Here is a 13,887-nt window from a genome sequence, read left to right on the forward strand (position 1 = left end):
GGCGGCGGCGAGCCGGGCCGGCCGGGCGGACGCAGGCGCCGGAGCCCGCAGCCCGGGGCTCCACCTCCTCGCGCTCGGCTCCGCAGCTCCGCCGCCGCCGCCGGGCCGCACAATGGGAGCGGGCGGGCCGTGACTCACTCCGCCCCGGCCGGCCCGGCCCCCACGCGCGAGCCCCCGCAGGACCCACCCTGCCCGCCAGCCCCTTCTCCCGGCGCCCCACGCATGGCCGGGGGCGGGTGCACGGCCCTACATTCCCACAATCCCCAGATCGCTCCCCCACTTTGCTTTTAGCCTCCCCTCCCTCCCCTCAGGAGCCCTGGAGGCGACCCCTGCACCGACACAAGCCCCTCCAACCTTGGGAACTAGGCTCACAGACACCGGAAGGCAGCCCCCACGTCCCCCTTTGGTCCCAATATAGCCTCAGATGCCTGGCTTCTGCCACCGGGCACCACCCAACATTCGACCTTGGCACATCACCTCCCCTCCCGGGTTTGCCCCTCTGTGGCCTGGAGTAGGAGTGTTCCAGGGTTCCATCCAGCTCTAAGATTCTGTAGCCCAGTTGCCACAGCCCCCCTCCCCACCTACACTCCCTGAAGTCATTTCTCCTTTTCCAAGGTCATATCTCCTTTTCCAAGGTCAAAGGTCTTTGGAAGGAACTGCTGGATCCCAATTTGATCCTCCGGTGTCTGGCTGAAATTGGGCACCCAGCCCCAGGCTACATCCATAACAGCCCCTCAATAAAATGTGTTGAAGACATAGTGCAGCCACTTCCCCAATCTTTGGGAAGACAGAAGACGATGTGGGGGCAGAACCGGGAGGAAGCTAAAGGGCAGGGGAAGGTGAGCCAGCCCAGGAGAGGGGAAAAAAACGCCTGCAGAGAAGGGGTATGGGGGACAGGGTGCTGGACAGGATGGTGCTCTGCGTGGGAAAGAGGTTTAACCTTGTGACCTCGGGCATGTTATATACGCTCTCCTACCCCTGCCCTCATCTGGCTCTCGGCTCAATTCAAGAGATTTTCGACACCGAGAGCCACACAGGGGGAGAGGGGAGGGCAGCGAGGGCCTGTGAACGCCCACTTGGCTTTGCACCGCACCAGACCCTCTCCAAACTCGTTTCAGCCTTCCCACAACAGAGATGCAGGGAGGCTGATTACCCTGCCATGGTCACAGCTGGGAAAGCAGGCTGCCGAGCAGGTCTCGGGGGTGTGTACAGGGTGACTGTCCGAACCACAGCCATTTAACTGCCCCCAGCCTCTTACATGGAAAGAAATGTGCTCGGCCTCCCCATCTTGCAGGGCGGGCGGTCATCGAGAGGATGAAACAAGACGCCAGTGTGAGTCAGCTGTGTGCCAATGGAGCATGTGGAACTGTGCCCCAGAACTCCGGGAGTGACACCCATCTGTTATGGATTGAATTGTGTCCCCGCCAAATTTATAGGTCGAAGTTCTAACCCTGGGCACCTCTGAAGGTGGCCTTATATGGAAACAGCCTAGTCAGACTGGGGTAGGGTGGGCTCCTTTTCCAAAAGGACTGGTGTTGTCATAAAAGGGGGAGATTTGGACGCAGACGCACACTCAGGGAGGACACCGTGTGAAGACAGAGTTGGATGCCACAAGCCAAGGAGCTACTAGAAGCTGGGAGAGGCCTGGAACAGATCCTTCTCTACCATTTTCAAGAGGGAACATAGCTGTGCTGACATCTTGATCTCAGGCTTCCAGTCACCAGAACTCTGAGCTAAATCTCTGTTGTTTAAGCCTCTCGGTCTGCGGTGCTTTCTTACGGCAGCCCTAACATGCTGACATGCCATCCCAAACCTTTATACTCTGAGCCAGGTGACTCGGTCCCAAGACTCTATCTTGAGGGATGTTTGCACAGGGCCCTCACCTCCTTAGAGATACTCAAGAGCCTTGGTGCCTTTTCCAGTGGGGAACATTGCAAAGGGCTCTGTTCAGTCTACCTCCGACCCCTTGGTCGTCCTCATGGCCCCGTCCCTGGCTTCTAGGCTACAAACTTGGTATCCAAGTTTGGGGGAAATGCTGATGGCCATCGGCTGTTTCATGCCAACTCATCCCATTAGACATCAGGGAATGCTCCATTTCTCCCACTTCAGATGTCCTGGCCTCCTGGAGGCTTTTCCAGTTGTGTTCTCCCGCACCTGTAATTGTCAATCCCCAACACAACGTTCCCAGTGGAGTCTTTAATCCTGCGACAAGCGTGCTTCTTGCATACTCAAAGAATGGCCACTGTGTGTGCGAGACAAAGGAAACAGGAAAGGTGACCAACGCAGAAACTCAGAGTACCCCACTGGCACCCTTCTCCTCAGCCCAGACTGACTTGAATGCCCGCACCCTGCATGTTGAGGCCCAGAACACTTGTCTGACACATGTACCACCACCAAGGCCTGTCCCGTATGTCCAAGAGCTCAGAAGCCACGCCACCACGCCGCCCGGATGCAGACACACGAGCACATCGTCCTCTAGGGTTCCTCACAAATGGACCAGGAGCCCTCGGGGTGGGTCCTCCCCTAGCCATTCCCTGCAATCACAGTCTTGTGACCAAGCACGTTGGGAACCAGCCTGACGTAGTGGATATTTGTCCTCTGTGGCCACCCAAACCTTTGCAGACCCTCTACAGTTTTGGTCGTTGCCCATGAGTACTGTCCCTCCAAGGTCAAAGCCGAGTGCCCCTCGCCGGACTCCCTTGCAGCTAGGGTACAGACGCAACCTGGGTTCCACCAAGCAGACTTGCCTGTGCAAGACCTGAAGTCAGAAGTGAGCACAGGAGTGGAGGCGGGTGGGTCCTCTGAGAGCAGCGGTGCTGCTTTTGCTGGAGAAGCTGTACTGATGGGGCCGGTTCCTCTCTATTCCTCCCCCAAATACCACCTAACGTTCATTATTTCCTTTAACAAATTCCAGCTTGAAGTAGCTCAGCATTCTGACTGATAGAATCGGGGAAATGGCTCTGAGTCCAGGGCACAGGCTAAGCAGGCACCAGGCATTAGCAGGACCAATACCAGGGAGCTGGGGGCAGGCACATGAGAGAATGACAATCCTTTTTTTTTTTTTTTTTTTGTGAGAGGGGGAGAGTGTTTTTTTTTTTTTTAAGTTTGTTTGAGGTGGGGGATGGGCAGAGAGGGAGAGAGAGAATCCCAAGCACACTCCACACTGTCAGCACAGACCCAACGCGGGGCTTGAATTCATGAACCATGAGATCATGACCTGAACCGAAATCAAGAGTTGGACACTTAACCAGCTGAGCCACCCAGGCGCCCCGAGAGAGAGAATCTTAAGCAGGCTCCATGCCTAGCGCAGAGGTCCACATGGGGTTCAATCTCATGACTGTGAGATTGTGACCTGAGCAGAAATCAAGAGCCAGGCATTCAACTGACTGAGCCACCCAGGTGCCCCGAGATGACCATCTTCTTAGCAGACCTGGGCAGTCTCTGTCCTCTTATTACTATGTCACTCCTCACCAACTCTACTCCTTAATCTGTTGTGCTGTGTTTTTTTTTTAAGTTTATTCATTTGGGGTGCCTGGCTGGCTCAGTTGGAAAAACATGAAATTCTTGATTTGGGGGATGATGAGTTTGAGCCCCACATTAGAGGATTAAATAACCTCTAGAGGATGACTTAAATAAACTTTTTAAAAATAAAAAATAAAGACTGGTGCAGCTGCTCTGGAAAAGTGTGGAGGTTCCTCAAAAAATTAAAAATAGTTCTCCCCTATAACCCAGCAATAGCACTGCTAGGAATCTACCCAAGGAATACAGGAGTGCTGATGCATAGGGGCACTTGTACCCCAATGTTTATAGCAGCACTTTCAATAATAGCCAAATTATGGAAAGAGCCTAAATGTCCATCAACTGACGAATGGATACAGAAATTGTGGTTTATATACACAATGGAATACTACTTGGCAATGAGAGAGAATGAAATCATGCCATTTGCAGCAACGTGAATGGAACTGGAAGGTATCATGCTGAGTGAAATCAGTCAGAGAAAGACAGATATCATATGTTTTCACTCATATGTGGATCTTGAGAAACTTAACGGAAGACCATGAGGGAAGGGAAGGGGAAAAAAATAGTTACAAACAGAAAGGAAGGGAGGCAAACCATAAGAGACTCTTAGAACAAAGAACAAACTGAGGGTTGATGGGGGGTGGGGGACAGGGGAAAATGGGTGATGGGCACTGAGGAGGGCACCTGTTGGGATGAGCACTGGGTGTTGTATGGAAACGATGAACCATGGGAATCTACCCCCAAAACCAAGGGCACACTTTATGCACTGTATGTTAGCCGATTTGACAATTATATTAATAAATAAATCAATAATAAAATGAGTTTTAAAAAAATAAATAACAAAATTAAAATAAAATAAAGTTGATTTTTCTTTAGTAATCTCTACACCCAACGTGAGGTTCAAACTCATGACCCCCCAAATCAAGAGCCACACGCTCTTCTGACTGAGTCACCCAGGCGGCCCTCCATTCCCTAACCTTCATGATACACAATAATAACCTCATTACCTTAAATGTTGGTTGTGCTATCCTGGTTATAAACCACTTTAATATTCATAATCTCATTAGTCCACAACAACCTTCTGAGGTAGAGTGTCTTAATCCCATTTGACATGAGAGAGAGAGAAAGGGCTCAGAAAGTTGAAGTGATTTGCCCATGGTCCAGGGCTCTGGAGACAGCATGGCCAAGAATTGAACCCAGGGGTGGGGAGCCTGGCTGGTTCAGTCGGTAATGCATACGACTCTTAATCTTGGGGTTGTTTGAGCCCCATGTTGGGTGTAGAAATTGCTTTTTAAAAAATCTTAAAAAAAAAAAAAGAATTCAACCCGAGGGCTTCTGGTTTCATGTGCAATATTCATCCCCATGCATTACAGTGGCCCCAGCCCCACCCCCATGTCCTGACGTCCTCCTGCAACTGTTGAACTTTCCGCGTCACGAGCACAAACTGTGCCATCCATGAGAACGGAAATTCCAGATGAATTTTTTAAGGAGATTGCACCTTTGCTACCAGAGGCTGCAGAGGGGAGTGGTTAAGCATGAGATGGCTAGAGCCAAGCAGCCTGAGTTCACAGCCCAGCTCTGCCACCTGACAATCACATGACCTTGAGCAGGTTATTTACCCTCACCGGACCTCAGATTCCCCATCCGTAAAATGGCAATAATAATGGGGTTGTTGAAAGAATGAAATGAGTTCATCCATGTAAAGCACTTAAAACAGTGCCAGGCACATAGTAAATGCTCAGTAAATGTTAGCTAGCTTCAATCCCATTACAAATCTAAGAGACACGGTATTGAAAAGACCTCGGGTAACTTAAACTACGAAAAGTGACGAAAGGTACACACACGAAGTAAGCGGGAATGGTCTTACACTTAAAAGGACCGTTAAGTCAGTCTTCCAGCCAAACTGGGTACTAGTCATGTGATTTCAAAGACAGAGAGCTCCAGAACAGCTTTTATCCCCACTAGGATAGATTCTGACACTCCTTGGCCAGTGAACCAAACTTTGCTCTGGTAATCGTCCCTCAGCAGACTGGAGAGCTTCTAGAAGATGGGAGGGTGTGGGTTCCTATGTGCTACCGACGGAGCCAGTCGCCGTCTCAACTGGCCTAGAATCCCCTCTGGCCAAGCAAGAGTCCCTCACCCCTGTTCCCCCGAGCTGAACACCCAGTGCCATTTGTGGTTGACTGGCCAGCCTCGTGATGAGTAAGACCTTATTTTTACAAGAGAGATACCATGGCTCGAGAAAGAGCCCCAACTCTGAAGTTGGGCTAAAACAAAAATAAAACAAAATACCAGTTCAATGCTTGGCACAGAACAGGTGCTCGACAAATGTCATTCTTATTTACTATTGTTATTTGCAGTGGTTCCGCCATAACCCGTGTCCCTCAGCAAACCTGGACTCAGATCTGAAACAAATCCAATCTGAGGGCACTGCCTCTCCCGGAAGGTTTTTTCACCCCTGCAGAGCCCACCTTTCAGCTTTGGATATACGGATTCTTTGTGGCTAGACTGACATTTTGACACAGAAGCTTAGGTCCTTTTGCTCTCCTCCCCCAACCCGCCTGAGCAGACAGCTTGCTTTGAATTTTGGCTTTTGAGAATGGGTAGGACAGAAGCCTGCAAGCCTTTCCGTCTTCTGCACTCAGAGTCGAAGTCTCAGGAAACCGAGGGAGGTTTGCAGAGGGGGAAAAAGAAGGGGTTAGCGAGACATGCGGTGTCTTGGCCAGAAAGGGGTGGAGGGTCCAGAGGCTGTCACAGACCCTTCGCCTCCCCCAGTCAGCAAAGCAGGAGGAGGTTCCCCCAAGATGTGGGGAATGGGGAGGGTGAGGTCAGTGAGCTCCGCCAACCTCATAGGATGGGGGCTTGAAATAAAAGTTTGAAAATGTTTTCATGGGGACGTCTTCTTGGTGGCTCAGTCGGTTAAGCATCTGACGTCGGCTCAGGTCATGATCTCACAGTTCTTGAGTTCAAGCCCTGAGTCAGGCTCTGTGCTGACAGCTCAGAGCCTGGAGCCTGCTTCAGATTCTGTCTCTCCCTCTCTCTCTGTGCTCCTCCCCTGCTCATGCTCATGCTCTGTCTCTCTCTCTCTCAAAAATAAACATTTACAATTTTTTAATGGAAAAAAAAAAAAGAAGAAAATGTTTTTGTAAAGCAGGGTTTCAGGCATACCCAAGTGTGTAAACCAAAACCCACACACTCACTCTATACATCAGGTGTTGGATGTACCTCTGTGAAAAAATCAGCCATGCTCCCTACCTTTGGGCTGTTTATAGTCAACAGACAAGCAACACATAAGTGTATTACAAAACATGGCAAGTGCCAGTTACAGAGACCACTGAGGTGGCACAGCTAAGGATACGCTCTGGAGAGAGGGGACGATTGAGCAAAGGCCATGAAGGGTATGGGGGGAAGCAGGGCAAATGAGAGCATTCCAGGCAGAAGGAAGAGCTTGGGGAAGCCCGGGTGGCAGGAAAGAAAAGGCATACGGGGCGCCTGGGTGGCGCAGTCGGTTAAGCGTCCGACTTCAGCCAGGTCACGATCTCGCGGTCCGTGAGTTCGAGCCCCGCGTCAGGCTCTGGGCTGATGGCTCGGAGCCTGGAGCCTGTTTCCGATTCTGTGTCTCCCTCTCTCTCTGCCCCTCCCCCGTTCATGCTCTGTCTCTCTCTGTCCCCAAAATAAATAAAAAAAACGTTGAAAAAAAAAAATTAAAAAAAAAAAAAAAGAAAAGGCATGGATATTTGGGTGTGGAGGGTCTGGATGGTGTTCTTCTGGCAGGACGTGGTATCCCTGGAGCCTGGAGCCACCAGGAGACGGATTTAAAACGACTGAGGGTGGGGGCACCAGGCTGGCTGAGTCGGTAAAGCATACAATTCTCGATCTCAGAGTTGTGGGTTTGAGCCTCACGTTGGGTGCAGAGATTACTTTAAAAAAATAAGATCTGGGGCGCCTGCGTGGCTCAGTTGGTTGAGCGTCTGACTTCAGCTCAGGTCATGATCTCACAGTCCGTGGGTTCGAGGCCCGCGTTGGGCTCTGTGCTGACAGCTCAGAGCCTGGAGCCTGTTTCAGATTCTGTGTCTCCCTCTTTCTCTGACCCTCCCCTGTTCATGCTCTCTCTCTGTCTCAAAAATAAATAAATGTTAAAAAAATTAAAAAAAAATAAGATCTTTTTCAAAAATAATAATACAGTGACTGAGGGTGAGCCAGCGTGGACAGTCTAGAAGTCTAGAAGACAGCCTAGTCTAGAAGTCTAGAAGGTCTAAGAGGCAAGAAATACCATTTAGGAAAAAGAGGGGTCCTGTCTGGGATCTGGCATCCCCTTGGTGAGAATCTTAACCTTCCTTGCCCTGAGCCTCCGTTTCCTCACCTGTAAAACAGAGATCATGCTTTTCCCTCAGGGCTGTACTGAGGGCAATGGCGTCACTGAGATGATCAGTGCAAAGACCAGCGCAAAGCAGGTGCTCCAAAATGGAGGTTATACTTCCCCGTTGTAGTCTTACCCACCCTTCGTGCGCCGGCTCCGAGGCGCCGTGTCCCACTCGCTCGCCGGACTGGAAGCTCCTTGAGAGCAGGAGCACGTCTGACTCGTCTTTATTCTCCACCCTCCCATCTTCTCTCCAGAGAGCCTGGCCCATTTTAAGAGCTCAATAAATGTCGTGGAATTGAAGACAAGCGCGCGAGTAATTATAGTAACTAATAAACTGAGGAATGTTTTTGCGGAGGACAGAGAAGTCCCCGCGTCCAAGACGATCAAATGACAGAGGACGGGCCAAGAAAAAAACATGCCATGGCCTGCTCGCATCCCCAGCAGTGTCCGAGCTCCCCTCCGAAGCACCCTGGGGAAACAGCCACTCGTGAACAAGCGGGCGGTCAAGATGTAGGTTTCTTCTGATTACAAAGGGCATTTCTAGGCAACAAAGCGGGCTGTGATAACTCACAGGCAGTTTGTTTAAACCAGCATTTATTTACTGCTTTCTGGCTCACACAGCACTTCCACATGCATTACTGCACTCCACGATTTGGTGAACTGGCAAGTTATGGATGAGTCTCATCCTCGCTGTAGATCGAGGTGCCACAGATCGGTAAGGACAAGTGACCTGCCCGTGGTGGAATAGTCAGCCACAAAACTAAGGCATAAGCCTGGACCTTCTGGATCGAATCCACCGTGCCTTTCCCTGGATGACCATCACCTCACACGCACTCGTGAGTACACAGATGCAAAATACTGCACGCACCTGCAGACAGGCAACGCGCAGCCCAGCACTGTGGCTGAACTTCCAACCACGCCTAAGCGATCCGGGGAGGGTCTTCTCAGAAGCCAACGTGGCATCCTGGCAAAGGGGGAGGGATGTGACTCTTCATTCCACGTGAAGTGACCCATCAGCAAGGGTGGACCCTGTCTCATTGAGAAAGAAAGAAAGAGTCTTCGAGGTGACCTACTCCCCACCTTCCAAAGTCTCAGGAGTCATCTATACCACTCAGTTTAGGGGGCACCTGGCTGGCTCAGTCAGTGGAACGTGAGACTCTTGATCTCAGGGTGTGAGTTCAAGCCCCATGTTGGGAATGGAGTTTACTTAAAAAGTAAATAAAATAAAATTTTAAAAATAATAAAAAAAATAAAAATAAATGAAAACTTTTAAGTTTTGGCCACTGACCGCCTAGGGCCTCATCTAAGTTTTTAAATATTACTTTTGAGGGCGCTTGGGAGGCTCAGTGGGTTGAGCATCCAATTTTGGCTCAAGTCATGATCTCGCAGTTTGTGGGTTCGAGCCCCATGTTGGGCTCTGTGCTGACAGCTCAGAGCCTGAAGTCTGCTTCAGACTCTGTGTCTCCCTCTCTCTCTGCCCCTTCCCCGCTCATGCTCTGTCTCTCTCTCTCTCTCTCTCTCTAAAAAATAAACATTTTTAAAAAATCAATAAATAAAATAAATATTACTTTTGAATCATACCTTTAGGGGAGTTAAAAATATTTTTAAAATAAAAAGAGCCTCAATACCATCCCTGACCCCCTCTGCCTTGTTCTCATCTTCATCCCCGTCACAACTTGTCCCTCTGGAATTCACTTACACAAACAGAAGTAAATATGAATATATACATTTCATCTCATCCTACCTTATTTCTACAGAAAATGTGGCATAGTGCTGTTAGTGACGTTTTTAGGGAGTGACTCCTTTCTCTCTACTGCTTCAGGCCTGCACTGCCAGCAAGCCCAAGGCCAGACAGATGATCAATGAGCACTTGTTAGAGGGGAAAGGCCAGACTGGATGGACAGGTCAATCCCTGGGGCCACTCCAGGGCGTGAGAGGCCAGTGCTTGCTGACGGCCATCTGTGCACAAGCATCAGTAGCAAAGCAGGTCCCATCCGCTCAGAGGGCAGCAGAGTGTCAGAAGCAGGTGCATCCTGGCACCTGGTGAGGCGTGGCGCTAAAGGCCAGATGCTTCCGAGAGTGGTAATGGTAATGGCCTCACCATCGTCCACTTCTTCGGTGGCTGATACCAGCACCTGTCTTCTGGGTCACCAAAGAAAGAGCAACCACAGGACAAAGGGCGCAGAGGACTCCACTGACTTGTTAAAGAAGACAAAGAAGCCCGTAGAGATTTTAGGCACAAAGAAATGGAAGAAGTTCCTCGTGAACTACACCAGCCTCACACCGCTTTGCAAATCACACTACGATGACTAAACATTAGTCTGCCCCATAGGGACCATCTGACGGGACTTCTGGAGAAGTCCTTATAAATGGGCCCGACCTTTCTGAACCGTAGCTCTGGGCCAGCGGCTGGGGAAGGTCTCTCTTGGGGCCAATACCGGCTTGTTCGCAGATGGTGCAAAAGTGCTGATGGGGAAGGGGGTGTGCACACCACCAAGAAAGTGGACTAATCTTTTTGGGAAGTTTTAATTTGCTTCAATTAAAAATTCAGGCCAGCTCTGAGCCAACAGAAGTAGGTGAACTTATTTTCTGAACCTCTGCACAGTCCTTTCGCAGGCCTGTCACCGAGGGACCTCCACCCCAGCCAGCATTTCCCGACTGGTCAGTTCCAAGATTCACACCGCTTCCTCTCCACTCTCCAGCTAGACCAGACCAGGATCCGGCTGGGGAAGCAGGAGACAGAAACCATCTGGCTCTGAGGTGCAGAAGAAACCCCCTCTCTGGGGCCTCGGCTCAGGTCTGCCAGGTCTTGGTCATTTCTATTATACTGATGGCTCTTTTCTTACGCGAATTGGCTCTACATCTCATGATCAAAGGGTGTAGGAAACACCTGGGAAAATGAGCTGCTTTAAACGACGTACGGACCGTAGTAAGGGCTCACTAAGCCATAGCTGTTAGGTTATTACCTCCCTCATTATTTTGAGGTGTGCCTCTATAAATCCTCAAGGGAGCGTTACATACTGGCACCACCAGCCCCTCTCAGCAGTCCTGACCCAGAGAAGGTAGGTGATTTCCTGGAGGTAGTTTATGCACTGCTGGAGAAGCCCTCCTGCCCTGACGTGTGCTCTAATGGGCTCTGCGGTAGGACCTGTGTCCTATTAACCAATCAAGTGAAGGAATAAATAAACTCATCCTTTCAGTGTACTTAGGAATAAATATGCTTCAGGACAGGAACAATGCTGACCCACATGAGGGTCAGAAAAGGCAGAATTAAGGAGGGGGTCTTAACCAGGATCAAAGGCTTCTCCCTCCCAGGGCCCCACAGTTCCTTCACCCCCTCAGAACTCAGGGGCTTCTCGGGGTGCCTGGGTGGCTCGGTTGAGCGTCCAACTCTTGATTTGAGCTCAGGTCATGGTCCCGGGGTCACAGGATAGAGCCCTGCGTCAGACTCCAGGGCTGAGCACGGAGCCTGCTTGAGATTCTCGCCTCAATCTCTCTCTCTCCCTGTGCCCTTCCCCCACACTCATGCTCTTGCTGTCTTTAAAATAGACGGAAAAAAAATTAAAAAAAAAAAAGAATCTAGGGGCTTCTCTCTTATACTTTTGCTCTCTCGTGAGCAGGGTTTGAGGCTGAGTGACAGGCCTCCAGTGGTATTGATTATTTCCCATACGACTCCACCCTCTGGAGCCCCAGGGTTTGCAGAGGCTGGCTGGGTCAAGGGTAGAACTGGGGCACAGTCTTCTCTAGCCTATAGCACACCCCAACCCCAGGCCCCACCTTGGACTCCCCCAAAGCAGCTTTACAGTGATGCCTGACCCAGTTTCCAGAGCACATCCCTCCCCCATGAAACCTAAGTCGAAGGCCTTCTAGTGGAGAGGAGTAACCCCTAGACCACTAACAAAGAAACCATACACCCCTGCTCTCTAGGTCCACACCTTCCACACCCTTCTATGTTGACTTTTCCAATTGTAACAGATGAAAATTCCAGAATACATGGCAGTCTTCCAAATTCAGGTATGCAAAAATGTGGTTTTCTTGACAACTCAACCCTATCCTTGTAACGAGCCCCCATTTCCGACCAACAGAGAAGTTAATCTGTTAACATTCAAGTCAAGTCAGCCTCATCAGTGATTTAAATTCAAGCGACTCAAATTTAACTTGGTCATATCCCCATCCGGGGGCTGGACCTACACCACCCTCCGGCCGTACTGCTGCAAGGACCCGGCCAAGCTCTCTAGCATGCTTTCCATGCACTTCCCCGCACTTCCGGGAACCCACAGGATCCTCTGGGCCCCCTCCCCTTTCCATTTGAGAGAAATCTGGGCAACTGTCACCAGCCCTATCCTGCTACCTCCTTCCAAAAGGCCAGCTCTGTGTGTCCTCATGGCACAGGGAACATCTGACTGGTCACTGTCTTCCCTAGTTCCAAACACGGAGCTAGGCACAGGGCCCCTAGCAGTACAGGGCATCGTTCCTTCACTGCTCCTAATGCCCTTCTGTAAACACTTTCCCCTCTCTCCCCTGCAGAGCTCTTCGTCCCTTTATGGTCGCTCTCAAATCTCTTCTTACTGCTTAGCCCTTTGACTTAAAACCTAAGGATCGTCATCTCTGTTCTCTACAGTTCTGCTAGAAGGGGTGAAAATCACCCATGAATTAATACTTCACCTAACATCTCGCTACACCCTGGAGGAAAGAGAAACTTCAGATACACTCCATCTGGCTCACCTGTCCTGCACGAATCTAGGATTATGCAGGGCAGGGTGGGCAGTGGTCCCTCTCTGTGAACTGTGAGTGGGGCCGGGCACAGAGGCCCATCCATGGCAGGGAATGGGAGGCAGTGAGGCTCTGTGGTTTGCTGACTAACCAGGCTTTGAAGTCCCACGAGTCCGGACTCATCAGGTCTCCGCCCTTTACTGATAGGACGTTGAAGAAGTCATTTAGCTCCTGTAAGCCTATTTCCTTCAACAAGATGCCACCCACTTCAAGACTCCTGTGAGGAGGTACCATCCCTAAGCACTTGGCTCAGGGCCTGGCATATAAATGCTCCATAGATGAGAGCCACCCCAAAACCACACAACAGACTCAGCTGGAGCCCAGCTTCTGGGTTTAAGGGAAGCTTCACTTAAGCCCTCAACACTCCTTCCCCAAGCTCTCCTCCCAGGGCCTCTGTGCACAAACATGTGGGTGCCACTCCTCCCGCTGTGCGCATTCCTGGGTGCAAAAATCAGGTCCCAAGTCAGGCTGGTTCAAGTCAGGGTGCGGATTTACACAATTAAGACCCTTTCTCTGGCTTGTTACTTGCTTCAAATTAGCTTAAGCCAAAAGAGAGACAAAGAGAAGAAAAAAGGAGGGGATTTCCTTTAGTTCACATAACCCAAAGTTCCAGGGGCACCTGCTTCCAGGCATGACTGGACCCGGGAACTCCAAAGACACCACCAGGACTTGGTCCTGCCCGCCCCGTCTCTCGGCCCTGTCCTGTCTCTGCGCAGTTCCACTCTCAGGAAAGCTCTCCCCTCACAGCGAGCAGCTCCAGGCTTCCTCTCAGCACCCCTCACCGGGGAAACGTACCTCTTTCCTGGGCGTTCCGGCAACCAGACCAAGTCACATGAGCATCCCTGAACTGATCGCTGTGGCTACAGAGACAGAGGTGAAGGAGCAGGGTCAACCCAGCCAGGCCACCAGGCTGAGCGAGGAAGTGCTCAGAGAAGAGGTAGGAGCGGCAACCCACAGAATGCCAACCACTCCCTCTGCAGCCCAACTCCACACACCCTCGCCCCAGACACCGTCTCATATCGGGCACCTCCTGCCAATGACCTGAGAGCTTCATTAGTTCCCAACAGTAATCCGAGACAGTGAGAATCGAACTGGCCCGACTGTTCGTTAGGCAGTGATTTCCACATCAGGCCCCGTAACAGGCACTACTGGCTGAGGACTGGGGCCCATGAGTCAGGGGTCCTACTTGCTCCCATCAGCCAGGGCAGAGTGGGGTTGGAGATGGGGTCTCA

General features: G+C 50.9%; 1 long non-coding RNA gene across 1 annotated transcript; it reads right to left on the bottom strand.

The window, feature by feature from the left end:
- Positions 1-8,459: 8,459 nt before the first annotated feature.
- On the bottom strand, positions 8,460-12,330 carry LOC125911134 (uncharacterized). Its single transcript, XR_007454274.1, has 2 exons — positions 9,627-12,330; positions 8,460-8,911 (listed from the first exon to the last, which is right to left on the bottom strand). It is a non-coding gene; the product is annotated as an uncharacterized LOC125911134 (long non-coding RNA).
- Between the last annotated feature and the right edge of the window lie 1,557 nt (positions 12,331-13,887).

Source organism: Panthera uncia (assembly GCF_023721935.1).
Source record: "Panthera uncia isolate 11264 chromosome C1 unlocalized genomic scaffold, Puncia_PCG_1.0 HiC_scaffold_3, whole genome shotgun sequence".
NCBI lineage: Eukaryota > Metazoa > Chordata > Mammalia > Carnivora > Felidae > Panthera > Panthera uncia.